This window comes from Anabrus simplex, chromosome 3 (assembly GCF_040414725.1).
Source record: "Anabrus simplex isolate iqAnaSimp1 chromosome 3, ASM4041472v1, whole genome shotgun sequence".
Classification (NCBI taxonomy): domain Eukaryota; kingdom Metazoa; phylum Arthropoda; class Insecta; order Orthoptera; family Tettigoniidae; genus Anabrus; species Anabrus simplex.
The window spans coordinates 331,063,337-331,077,724 of record NC_090267.1 but is presented as its reverse complement, the minus strand read 5'-3'; the positions used below and the strand labels follow the sequence as shown (position 1 = coordinate 331,077,724).

At 37.6% G+C, this 14,388-nt stretch overlaps 1 protein-coding gene across 2 annotated transcripts in view; it reads left to right on the top strand.

The window, feature by feature from the left end:
• Positions 1 to 14,388, top strand: part of LOC136867293 (dynein regulatory complex subunit 5) — a 115,005-nt gene that overhangs the window by 42,103 nt on the left and 58,514 nt on the right. The window lies entirely within an intron of this gene.

Here is a 14,388-nt window from a genome sequence, read left to right as displayed (position 1 = left end):
TGGTTATGCAGATGACCTTGCAATAGTGGTAATAGCAGAGAATGTAGAAGAACTGACCTTCCGAGTAAATGAATCACTGAGGCGAGTTAACCTTTGGATGGTAAATAATAAATTGAGATTGGCTCCACATAAGACTGAGGCTGTAATTTTGAAAGGTTCCAGGAATTGGAAAAATGTCAGTTTCTTATTAATTGATACAGTGATTATCCCAGGGAAGTCTGTATGATACCTTGGGGTTCTTATTGACAGGAATTGCACATTTGGTGCACATGTGAAGGCAGTAACCCAAAAGGCAGAGAAGAAGGCATCGGCATTAGCCAGACTTATGCCTAACATCAGGGGACCAAGAACAGTTAAGAGACAGATTATGTGCTCTGCAGTATATTCCATTTTACTTTACGCTGCACCTATCTGGCACAATGCACTCAGGAGGAAGATTCACCGAAGAGCTATGGAAAGAGTACAGAGGAAAATGCTGCTCAGAGTTACCTGTGCATATCGAACTGTTTCGACAGTAGCTTTACAAGTTGTAGCTGCCAGTATTCCCATTGACCTCCTCATTGTAGAGAGAAAACTTTGGCATGAAAGGAGTGTGACTATATCTGCTGAAGAAAAGAAAGCCTTGAGGAACCAACTCTTACTAGACTGGCAAGACCGATGGGATGGCACAACCGATGTTGGCCAATGGACAAAAAAGCTAATACCTGACATAGGAGACTGGCTTAAATGTAGACATCGGCAGGTAGATTACTATCTGTTGCAGATCCTGACAGAACATGGAAGATTTGGCATATACACCATGAAGATGGGAAAGACGCAGGGAGATGGTTGTCGGTACTGTTCTGAAGGGATACAGTAGAACACACTTTCTTCTACTGTGTTCGATGGGAAGAAGAACGAAGGAAAGCCTGCCAACAACTTGGCCGATGACTCACGCCAGGGAATCTGGTTCAGATTATGTTAGAGAGCCCGTTTGCCTGGAACACAGTAAAGGTAATGGCAACAAGCATTATGGGGATGAAGGAAAAAGAAGAGAAAGGAAAAACTTAATAATATACATCACTCCATTCTGAAGTCATGCCGACAAGCAGTTCAAGAATGGGCTGAGTGAAGAGGGCAGGGGATTTTAGTTGGTGCAAATCCAACTCCCACACAGAGTGGTGTCTTTAAAAGATTTCCCCCTGCCATAACAAAACTGCTGCTGCTGCTGCTGCTGCTGGCAGGTGTGCCCCTCTTATCATCCTCCCGTTAACTCATCACTCTCTGCTCCGCAGCATAGCAACAAGGACAGCATTTCGCTCACTTTATCCGTGCATGACATGGGATAACAATTAAAATTAATCCAATTACATCATTTGACGACCCTAGCTCGCAAAAGTTATTCATGGCATATGAATCCAATGACAAGCTCAGCTTGCGGCGATGCACTGCTGTATATCAATACATGTAGTTCAGTTACTAACTCACAGATGCCACTTGTATGCATTCTGAGCTGAAGTGTAGACATGTGGCTTCGGTTATTTCCCACGCTCCAGGTTATCACACACTTTTGTAACAAGAGATAAAAGAATCTTTGTTCATATTATTTCGCTCACGTCAGTTGCAATCATGGCGTCAAGCAGATGTGTTGGTGTTCATGAAGATGGAATACGAAAGCTAATAGATAATGTTTTAAAGAGTGATTATGTAGACAGTGATGTTTGTGACAACGAAAAAGACCCTGAAGGTCTTAGTTTGAGTTTGAGTGATGCGCGTAATAGTGCTGATGACACGGAAAGTGATACAAATGGTGACGGTGGGCAAGTCGACGGCGAGACGATGTGACCTCCCGAGAGGCCGTAGTTTTGTGTAAGCTGTGATTATGTCATTGAAGATTTACGTGCTTTTAACTCCTAAAGGGGTAAGACTCCTCAGTGTGTTTTTGGGGTGCTGACTTCACCGTGGCCCACATCCTCACAGTGTGTGCCGTAGTGCAGGATTTAAATGGGTTTTCTCAGTGAACTGCTAAGGTATTTAAATAGGATGCAAATGGGTTAAGAAAATAAGGATTAAGAAAATAAGAAATAAGAATTAAGTAAATAAGCTCATACTTTATGACAGGATATGTTGGAATGTTCTTCTCCTGTATCCACACATTTCTGGCATCATCTCAGGAAACTCCAATTCACACGCATAAGTTTGTATTTCGTAATTGAAACTATTTCTCTCGAATATGTTCAATTTTAACATTTTCATAGCCTGTCATGCTGAGTTCTCCAAAACCCTGGCTTCTTGTCCAAGTCATCTTAGGGATTTTGTAGGCGTATGTTCTAATCTTTCTACGATTTAATTTATTTTTTCCTTGTTATGTACACGGTTTTTAACACTTTGCTTCTTATCGAGTAAAGAACAAGTTCCTCTCAATTTGTTTATGAGTTTCCACAAGGTCTTTCTACATGGAGGGCGTCTTTGACATAATTTGATAGCCAGGAGATCCTAGGATAGACTGGCTGCCTATTGCTGTTGCTCGCTTAGCACCACCCGGGGGACATGTGCAGGGTAATGAGAAGGTAAATCCTGCAGACATGAGCGTTCATCCCCCAACTGAAGACATTTTGACTCAGGACTTATCCACATTGGCAGAATATTTCAGGAAATGGAGACTCAGACCCAGTACAGGCAAGATGGAGGTTTCTTGCTTCCATTTGAGCAACCAGCTTGCTAACTTAAAACTAAATATTACCTTCTCCAATTGAGTACTTAATCACAATAGGTATCCAAAACATCTCGGTGTTACCTTGGACCGGACTTTATCATTCAAGCAACATCTTTTGAATTTGTCGAAGAAACTGAAAACCCAAAACAATATTATTCAGAAGTTAACTGGTACTACTTGGGGATCTACTGCAAACATCCTACGCTCTTCAGCCTTAGCACTGGTTTTCTCTGCTGCTGACTATTGTGCTCCAGTGTGGATTAATAGCCCATATACGAAATATATTGACTCACAATTGAATACCAGGTTGCGTCTTATATCTGGCACCATCAGATCAACTCCAGTTCACTGGCTCCCACTGTTGTCTGGAATAATGCCACCTGACTTATGAAGATCCAGTGCTCTTGTTTGAGAGTACAACAATATCTGCAAGAATCCTCTGCTACCTGTTCTAAATGACATACCTGCTCTTAGTCTCCAAAGACTGAAATCATGACATCCACCCCTTTGTGATGCTGCTCTGAAGACGTCCACCAACTTCAATGTTTTGGAGGAGTGGAAAGGCCACTGGAATAATTCTCCTGACTTTCCCATGCTTAACATCTTCAGAGGGGAAAAAATTGCAAATGGATCCCGACTGCCACGTGCAACTTGGTCCAGACTGAACAGGATCAGGACAGGTCATGGAAGGTGCAGGGATTCTCTCTACAAGTGGAATTTTGTACCATCTCCAGAATGTGATTGTGGAGCCCCTCATCAGACTATTCCCCACATTGTAAGCGAGTGTCAACAACGGGCGTATCCAGGTAGATTGGAAGACTTTCTATTGCCAACAGCAAAATCACTACAGTGGATTGAAAAGTTGGACATTCAGATATAACAGATAACACTAATGCCTGAAGTGAATCAATGTTTTTTGCTATTGTGTATATATTGTATATTATGTATATAATTTCCTTGCCATATGCTAATAATAATAATAATAATAATAATAATAATAATAATAATAATAATAAGAATAAGAATAAGAATAATGATGATGATGATGATGATGATGATGATGATGATGATGATGATGATGATGATGATGATGATGATGATGATGGAGGGCGTACACCTGAAAATTGTGTTACAAATCGCTTAACGACTTCCCTGCAAGACTGTTTTCACATAATTATCGTACATAAATACCCTTTAATCTACCGTGCACACATATGGAGGCATTATGAGAATTACACCCTGAAATAACACTTCACAGCTTGAGAACAGTTGGAATGACAGATCAACACTCAATACATGTTCTAAGTACTGACCTGAACTGTGAAGTGCGGGCATTCATTTTATAGGTCTCCTCATAGTCTCTGCGAAATTTCATTGTTGATTTCGATATGACAGTATGGACAGTTCCCTTGTGAGAGCAATAAAAGGAACTATGAAGGTATGGAAGACTTTGCTTCAGGCTTCTCGGAGAGAAGCAGTGGTATTATGTCGTCTTCGGATCAGTCACGGCATAGCAACACACTCCTACTTACTGAAGGGTGAACGTTCCCCCCGGTGTGTACTTGCGGCAGTCATCTATTCATGGTACACATCCTTATGGAGTGCGTGGACCTGGCCGATCTGTGCTGTAGTCTAAAACTGCCGAGTACCATCTCCCTCATCCTATGAGATGACGAGCAGTCAGCAGACCTCGTCATCTGTTTTATGAGAGATAATGGCCTTTTTTTATCATGTGTAAAAGTGTATTTTGTATTAGAGTATTTTTATTGACTAAGCTTTTACCCCATTGACTCTATTTTACTTCATGTTTGTGTATTTTAATGTGTCATTTTTAACTTCTAACTTGAATGATGATATATATATATATCTGTACTTCAAGGCAATGCCTTATTCTACTGTAATTTATATTTTCCATAATTTTATTAGGAAATAAGGCATTGTGAATTAGATCCACTGATTATTTTAATCTCATAATCATTTTTCATCATCATTTGTTTTAAATGCTAGTCAGTGTATATTTTTAAAAATTTTAATTATCATGTTTTCTCATTCTATCTCCCATTAGGGTCTGATGAACTAGCTGTTAGGCCCCTTTAAACAACAAATATCATCATCATCATCATCATCATCATCATCATCTCAATCTCTGTCTGTCAATCACCTTGTCAGGTCCTTCTGGCTAAGAAGATGATTGACTAGATGCTGAGCTATGTGACAAGAAGATGCTTCTGTATCGATTATTGGATGCCAAATAACTTAATCAGGAAGGACTATTTTCTGTTTCCTCGAATTGATGACACATGGGTTACCTTATCCAGAGCCTAGTGATTCTCAACCCTTAATCTGATGTCAGGATATTGGCAGGTGGCATTGCACTCAGAGGACAAGGAGAAGACTGTGTTCCCTATTGGTCAGGGGTTGTGACTGTTCACCATTATGTCTGTGTAATGCACTTGCAACTTTCAACCTACTATTCCACTAAATACACATTTGATATTTAAAATTAGCCTTGAGAGAGAGATTTATTAAAGAAATAAATAATTTGTCCTCCATTGAGGGTGACTATTTGGATCCGGAATACAGTTTCAATTTCAATGGAGTTTAAAAATATCAAACAATGAAAATTTAATCATTAATGCTGTTATCTTCTTTTTTTCCAGGGTTAGTAGGGGAGAAATGTTAGTCACGTTCTCAGGTATAGATGGAAATGAATGATTTGCAGAGATTCCCTCAGTATCTGTATTACTATTTTTTCTAACTAGCAGAAAGGAAGTTTCAAATTTTTTAGGAAGGTGCCTCTTGCTCCAAATAGCAGGCCTGTGACAATCCTCTGATCGATAAGTATTTTGTACTTGGATGACACATAAGGCAAGCACGGAACATAAATAACTTGCTTTTCTAGGTCCACATCTCAAGCCTGATTTAGGTCTCTTTCAAAGCGAATGGTGGGATCTAAGACCATTGCTTTAATGTCCTTTCTGTTGATGGCTATGATGTCAGTCCTTCGATTAGCGTGATCGGTAGAGATGCAGTGAACCTTCTCATGCACCTCCCATCCACACTGTCTCAAGTCTTGAGCAATTGACATTCTTACACCATGGTGGCGATGGTTGCGCATTAGCTCAGTGCTCCGGCAGAATCCCAGCATATGTCCAAGGTTTTCTGTCTAATTGCAGCCATTTTGGCAGCAAAGGGTTGTGTTGAATGACTTACCGGGAACCGACCTGACTGTGGTGAGGTTGCATGACATCTTCACTGCGTTTCTGTATTCAGAAGAGGACACAAGTCTGTGTAATGCCATATCTTGTCCTTCAGGTATGTTACCGTGCTGTTAGCAACAGCTGTAGTGCACGGCTGTAGTGGTAACGTACATATGATACTGAGATAATATAGTTATAGAATTGTCGTAGAAAAAGAGGCACAAATAATAATAATAATAATAATAATAATAATAATAATAATAATAATAATTTTTTGCAAGGGAGTGTGGAAAATCTTTCATAAGACGCTTGTGAGGGTCCGCACTCAACAAGTGTGTGGAGATAATAATAATAATAATAATAATAATAATAATAATAATAATAATAATAATAATAATTGAACGATGGAAACACGCAGTGAGAAGGAGCTAGGCCAATAGAAAAGAATATAGGAACAAGAGAAAACCAAAGGTTAACAAAATAAGATATATTTAACAATAAATAAATAAATAAATAATTAAACATTTCACAACAAGATAATAAATCGAAGACAAGAGTTTGATAGATAGTGAATTATATAGAGGAAACCTCAGAAGATAAGAAAAATGTGCCACATTTACAATATAGATTGTAAGAAAATGCATCCAAAAACCATATGAATAAATATAAAGCATACAATGAAGAATAATAAAAGCCAAAAAAAAAGGAGCAAACCTGAAAGAGAAATAAATACAAAAGGAAGGGAAAGGTGAAATGAAGTAGGGATCGAATTGGGGAAAGGATTCTCTTCACCGGGTGTGTTTATGCTGCGGGATCTGTTATTATGATAGTAATTGCAAAAGGTAGCATTGGTCCTAGGAAGAAGATAATGTGATTTCATAATTTACATTGTCCGTAGCACAGTTCGTGATTGAAAAGTTTTATTAGAAATAAAGCCGTTCATATGTGATTTTGATACAGAAATGAGTCGGCAACAGCAAAGTTCAGCTGGGGGCAGATGGCCCAATTAAAAAATTTAATGTCAAAATAACATTATGTTAAGTCTTGCTCACCAAGTTACTCGAAGAAACAAGAGTCCAGATGGTAATGACAATATAGAACGTAGCACAGTTGTTTTGGTGCTTCACCACTCCGAGATGAAGACAGACTTAATTTTTAGAGCGGCGGAGCGAAAATATATATAGCAGTACAGAAACATCGAGAAAAGTAAAGAAGCTGAAAGCCAGCATGTTCCACAAATGTCATAATCACATGTCCAATAGGTAAGCACCAGCACACACACAAGCGGAGAAGGCGATGCATGGAGAAGATGACGTCAGAGTCACGTGATGAATTGAGTAGACAGACGAGAGGTGAGCAGAGCAGTAGGATGAGTGAAGGAGCGGCGGTGTGATCGGAGAAAGAGCAGCATGCGAAGGTAGGGAATATACGTAGTATTAGCGGAGATCGTAACATATTCAACCACGTGCCAGCGAAAGCGGAGCGTCGAGATGATGCAGAGACGATAGCGTGGCGGTCTTCACAAGGGGCGCCAACTTGGAAGAGCGAAGATCGTGCACTAGAAGGAGAAAGCAGACTGGCGAGAAATGGTGTACCCAAACGAAGAAAAACGGGAAGGGGGAAAAGGGTGGGGGAAGGAAAGAAGGGTGAGGAAGGTGAAGAGATGGACCGGTCCAAAAAGACGAAAAGGGGAATAAGGAGGGAGTTCACAAAATAGAGCGGTGATATATAAACATTACATAAGTTGTACAATATAAAGTATACAATATAAAAACATATGTGGCACAGAAGAAAAAGAAATATAGTTAAGAAGTCATAGGTTTCCATAATAAGTTCCATGAGGACAAAGTAATAAAGAGAAAAGAAAATTATGTAGGCTCTCATGGGGAGTCCGGGTCGAAACGGAGTGTTGGAGACAAGAATATGATGAGCAAGATATATATTAGAAAAAGGTCTGAAACAAAAGGACCAAAAAAATAACTGAACAGTACCAGGACAAAAGAACAAACCCACCAAAAAAAAGTTTGAAAGGAAACTATCACTCCGGGAAGAAAATCTTTCCCCAAAATAAGGAAAAGGGGAAGGGGAGGGGGTGATTGACATAAAGGGGATTTTGTAATAGGAATAAAAGCGGTATAATCAAGAGATGGTTCGTTCGGCGGTAAAGAAGTTTTGGAAGAGGGTAGGTCAGAAGACAGCATAGAATCCGTAATCGAAGAAGAATTATGAGACAGTAAATCATAAGCAATGAAAGGGTTTGGAGCTGAGAAATTGACGGGAATAGAAGAAAATGTAGAAGAAGTGTCAGATTGATAAGGAGAAAAATTGTCTGAAAAGTAAGCCATAGTAGGAAGACAAGCAAAAGAGACAAGGACTATACCGAAAATAAAAATAAAGAAGAGGCGGGAATCGAACTAGAGTTACTCTGCTACCCTGCTGTTACCGTGCTGTTAGCAACAGCTGTAATGTATGGCTGTAGTGGTAATGTACATATGATGCTGAGATAATATAGTTATAGAATTAGTTAATATAATAGCTTAAGCATAAAAGTCGTAGAAGAAGAGGCACTAATAATAATAATAATAATAATAATAATAATAATAATAATAATAATAATAATAATAATAATAATAATAATAATAAGAATAATAATAACAATAAGAATAATAATAATAATTGAATGATGGAAACACGCAGTGAGAAGGAGCTAGGCCAAGAGAAAAGAATATAGGAACAAGAGAAAACCAAATGTTAACAAAATAAGTTATATTTAACAATAAATAAATAAATAAATAATTAAACATTTCACAACAAGATAATAAATCGAAGACAAGAGTTTGATAGATAGTGAATTATATAGAGGAAACCTCAGAAGATAAGAAAAATGTGCCACATTTAAAATATCGATTATAAGAAAACGCATCCAAAAACCATATGAATAAATATAAAGCATACAATGAAGAATAATAGAAGCAAAAAAAAAAAGAAGGAGCAAACCTGAAAGAGAAAAAAAATACGAAAGGAAGGGAAAGGTGAAATGAAGTAGGGATCGAACTGGGGAAAGGATTCTCTTCACCAGGTGTGTTTATGCTGCGGGATCTGTTATTATGATAGTAACTGCAAAAAGTAGCATTGGTCCTAGGAAGCAGATAATGTGATTTCATAATTTACATTGTCCGTAGCACAGTTCGTGATTGAAAAGTTTTAGTAGAAATAAAGTCTTGCATATGTGATTTTGATACAGAAATGAGCTGGCAAAAGCAAAGTTCAGCTGGGGGCAGATGGTCCAGTTAAAAAAATTTAATGTCAAAATAACATTATGATAAGTCTTGCTCACCAAGTTACTCGAAGAAATAAGAGTCCAGATGGTAATGACAATATAGAACGTAGCACAGTTGTTTTGGTGCTTCACCACTCCGAGACGAAGACAGACTTAATTTTTAGAGTGGTGGAGCGAAAATATATAGCAGTACAGAAACATCGAGAAAAGTAAAGAAGCTGAAAGCCAGCATGTTCCAGGAACGTCATAATCACATGTCCAATAGGTAAGCACCAGCACACACACACACAAGCGGAGAAGGCGATGCATGGAGAAGATGACGTCAGAGTCACGTGATGAATTGAGTAGACAGACGAGAGATGAGCAGAGCAGTAGGATGAGTGAAGCAGCGGCAGCATGATCAGAGAAAGAGTAGCATGCGAAGGTAGGGAATATACGTAGTATTAGCGGAGATCATAACAGGTAACTTCCTTACGTATGGCAGATGAACTTAGAGGTATTTAATTAATTATTCGTTACACATTATAAATTTCATATTTAGCCCATATTGTGAAAGTATCAACTTGTGAAAATTTAAAATTGATAATTCCACCTTTACAATACTGTAATTGTCTTTATTGAAAAAACTACATTAGACTATATTCGTGATACATGTTTTGTCCTCCTATGGGACATCTTCAGTCACACATACAAACATTGAAAATAAGCTGAGGACACGTTGAAATAAGTAAATAAAAAGTATTTAAATCTTATGACGAGGCGTGTTGGCGTCTTGTCAATCTTGAATGTTAAAATGGTGCAGCATGAACATAATATGAAGCATGAAGTCCAGTTAAAACACAGATTAAAATGTTGTTATATGCATAGAATTATCCAATTATAAAACAACATGAGTGGCTGTATGAATAAAATTATATGCATGTAGTACATTAAATAGTGTGATGATAATGCTACATTAAAATAGCTTTCCTGACTAGATGAAGAAGGTGGAGTTATGCTGTTGGTGATGTTAGTGATACTCAGTGTTGACATGGACTAAGCAACAAAAGTCTAAATTATCTCTGTTATCATAGCTGGTACATTAAAACTGTTTAAGACATACGTTATCAGAAATTATATTCTGTACAACATTTTTTGTGTAGTATTTATCCTTGGAGCCACTAATAACATTGTTATTTGAGAATTAAATTTTAGGCCTTCCCTTAAACTACCATTACCCAGCATGAATATATTTATAGCCTAGAACGTATTGCCTCATTCCCTGACTTTATATAGCTGTTTTCATCAAATGATCTCCAGCCATTTCCTCATGGCTCGGCGAGCAATAAAAATCTAAATTTATTAATCTCTCTCTTATCATAGATGGTACACTAAAACTGTGTAAGATCTAAGTGATTGTAAATTATATTATCTATAACTTTTCTTATGTAGTGTTTATTAATAGGACCATTAATAGCATAGATATTTGAGAATTACCTTTTAGGCCTTCCCTTAAACTACCATTTCACCTAGCATAAATAAAATGACTTATAGCTTAGATTATAGTGCCTTATTCCCTGACTTTGCATGCTGATTTTCATTAAGTTCTGTTTATCCATTCTCTCATGATGCATGTACATACGTGCAGATAGACAGACAGACACACAGATGGATGGATGGACAAAGAGACAGAGGTGATGGAAAATTAAAAATTGCATTTCCTTCCTCTCTGTGGACATGACCAATACAGAAATACTTCTTTTTTTCTTTTAATTCTGAGCAATCTAAAGACAAAACTCTTATTTTATATACAGATAGAGAGAGGAGGAAAAGGAACACATAATAAGACAAGCACCATAACAGGTCAGAGTAGAAAGAGAGAGCAAAAGAAAGAGGAGAGCTGGGCTGAGTGGCTCAGATGGGTAAGGTGCTGGCCTTCTAATCCCAACTTGGCAGGTTCAATCCTAGCTCAGTTCGATGGTATTTGAAGGTGCACAGATATGTCAGCCTAGTGTTAGTAGATTTACTGGCATGTAAAGGAACTCGGAGGACTAAATTCCAGCACCTCGGCATCTCCGAAAACCATTAAAGTACTTAGTGGGACATAGAAACAAATAACATTATTAGAGTCATTATTTTTTTGCATTAATGATAATCGCGATATGAAATAGTATGAAGCAATTTTGAGATATCTTAATGAATCATATGATTCTGGTTAAGAAGTTTGTGATTTTGTTTTTGTGAATTACAGTGAATTAAAGCAACAAGGCCAATTTGAAGCAAAATTTACTTATATTGCAATAAGTGTGAAAATGCAGCCAAATTCATAGAAAATAATGATATTTAAATTGTATTCCAATATCATGTGTGTGATAGGAAACAGAAGATGGAATAAGGATTTCTCATTTCAACAGAAGTATTTCTGTATTAATATTCTATAAAAACCACAACATGAGTTCACATACTTAACTCGACTAATGTCTCTCACTAACAACTCAACTCCTCCCTTTATATACCTTGCCTGGCCAGGCTTCCAGAAAAGTATGTCACAACTTGCTTTCTCGTATCTTCTCGAGTCTCCAATAACCTATGTACAAATGAATAGAGCATTTTGTAAAACTCGAGTGACAAAGGTGCATTGTCTAGAATCTTATCCTGTGTTGCACAACATTACATTGAATTTATACATCATATTTACAGGTAATAATAAATTATATACTATTAATTACATGTTCTTACATTAAATAAAGTCATACTAATAAATGTACAGCAGAAGTATCGTGACATAACCTCACATGTTCTGTTACACAAGACAGATCATGCAGCACACAAATAAGAAATGATATGACCACAATTTATACCAAATAAAGCCTGTACTAATAACCTGTTGTGCATAACTATGTAGATAATAATAATAATAATAATAATAATAATAATAATAATAATAATAATAATAATAATAATAATAATAATAGATGTAAACAACTTCATAAATCAAAATACTAGCATATATAGCCACACCTCACAAGTCATAATAATAATATTAAAAATAATAATAATAACACCACCACCTACTAATCGAGCTTGAAATTGTCACTAGTTTCCCATGGGTTTAGAGAATTGTTTCCAACTTATACTAGTCCGTTATACACTTGCATCAATGTTTGTCCTCTGTTCCCAATCTTTTACCACCTGTATTTATCTTATGTTTCTTTCCTTCTGTATTTATCTATCATCCTTTTTATCGTACAATTCCCACATGAAGACTGAATATCTGTGAATATGGCCCCTCAATGAGTGTTGATGACTGTCTGCCTGATGAAGCTGGAAGCAGAAAGGAGCTCATCAAGGGCTGAGAAGAAATGGATCTAGAAGAACTGGGAGTGATGAGGGGAGAGCCTATCTATTCGAAGGGGGCAGTTTGTGAAGATGATGTGGAGATTATACTTGTCCTGCATTTATATGGTTTGTCTTTGTCTCCTCTTTCTGTTGCTCCCTCTTCCCGTTCTGACTTGTCCTTGTCTTGTCTTATTATGTGCCCCTTTTCTTTTTCCTTTTCCCCTATATATACATAACCTGATGAAAGTGACAATGAAAATTAAGATTAAATAATTTATTGAAATCATGCAGGAGAAGGACATAGCCATCTAGGATATCAAACAAAGATATGGTGATATTGACAACACCAATACCAACAGAAATACTGTACAGAATGAATTTTACGATGGCAGATATGAAAATGGCAGTTAAAAGGATGAACACTTTTTTAAAGTTGTTTTACTTCGCACCGACACAGGTCTTATGGCAACAATGGGATAATAAAGGGCTAGGAGTGGGAAGGAAGCGGCCATGGCCTTAATTAAGGTACAGCCCCAGCATTTGCCTGGTGTGAAAATGGAAAACCATGGAAAACCATCTTCAGGGCTGCTGACAGTGGGGTTCGAACCCACTATCTCCCGAATACTGATACAGGCTGCACTTAAGCGACTGCAGCTATCGAGCTCGGTGCTCTGGGAACACATGGAGTTGCAATAAAATGTTAAAAGACAGCTGAACGTTTTGGGACTGCAGTGGACCTGCATACTGGTCAAGATGTACAGAAAGAGAAGTAACTTCCAAAAGATTGGCAAAAGTGAATTCTAATTCTACCCTACTGAGTAGCTCAGATGGTAGAGCACTGACCTTCTGAGCTGAAGTCGACGGGTTCAATCTCAGCTCAGTTCAAAGGTATTTGAAAGTGCTCAAAAAAATAGCCTCATGTCAGTAGATTTATCAGCACACAAAAGCATTCCTGCAGGACAATATTCCAGTACATCAGTGTCTCTGAAAACAGTGAAAGTAATTAGTGGGACTCATTAGCTCCTGATGATCCAGTAGAGAAGTTAAACAAACCGTTGGAAAACCTAACTCTATTACATTGTCTGGAATGCTGCTACATAAACTTACTTTGAAAATTGGAGATTCTAATCTTTTCTTGCTGGCCCTTTTCCCAGTTTAGTGGGTTTGGTATTTCATGTGGATTTGGTCCATTTTAAAAGCTGAGTGCCCTTCCTTATGCCAACCCTATATGGAAGTATGTATTCACTATTGTGTGCCTTTGTGGTCATTGGTAGTATGAATGCAGATATGTGTACTAAGAGGAATTCAGTCCCTGAGTCAGAGGAATTAACCCTACACACTTAAAAACTTCAGCCCAGTTGAGAATCACTCTATATCTAGGACCACTATGCTGATCATTCAGCCAAGGAGCTGGACACTTATTGTTATTCTAAACATAATTATGAATTTGAGTTCAAGATTTGTATATGGTGTTTGTATGATGGTATGCAGTATGATGGGAAAATGTATAAAGCTGGAGATCACTGGAGATCAAACTGGGCGTAGGAGAATGTAGTATAGTCCTCTGTCAATAATATCACTAATGTCTACTAAATGCTATTTCAGTGACAAGGATTCAATTTCTGCATTAGAAGCTGCCTTTGTGATAACCATAAATAAATCCCAAGTACAAACCTTCAACAAAATTGGGATCTATCTGCCTAAGCCAGTGTCCATCCATGGGCAACTTGGGTGTAGCATTAAATTACCTGAAGAGCTTCATTAAATGTTGTAGCAGAGATAAGGATTATGAACAGCAAGGCCAAGATAATAAGTCTGCATACAATAGGAGCGTTTATACAGAAATACAGTAGAAGCTACTTTACCTGGCCAGTGATCATCTGGAAAGTTCCATT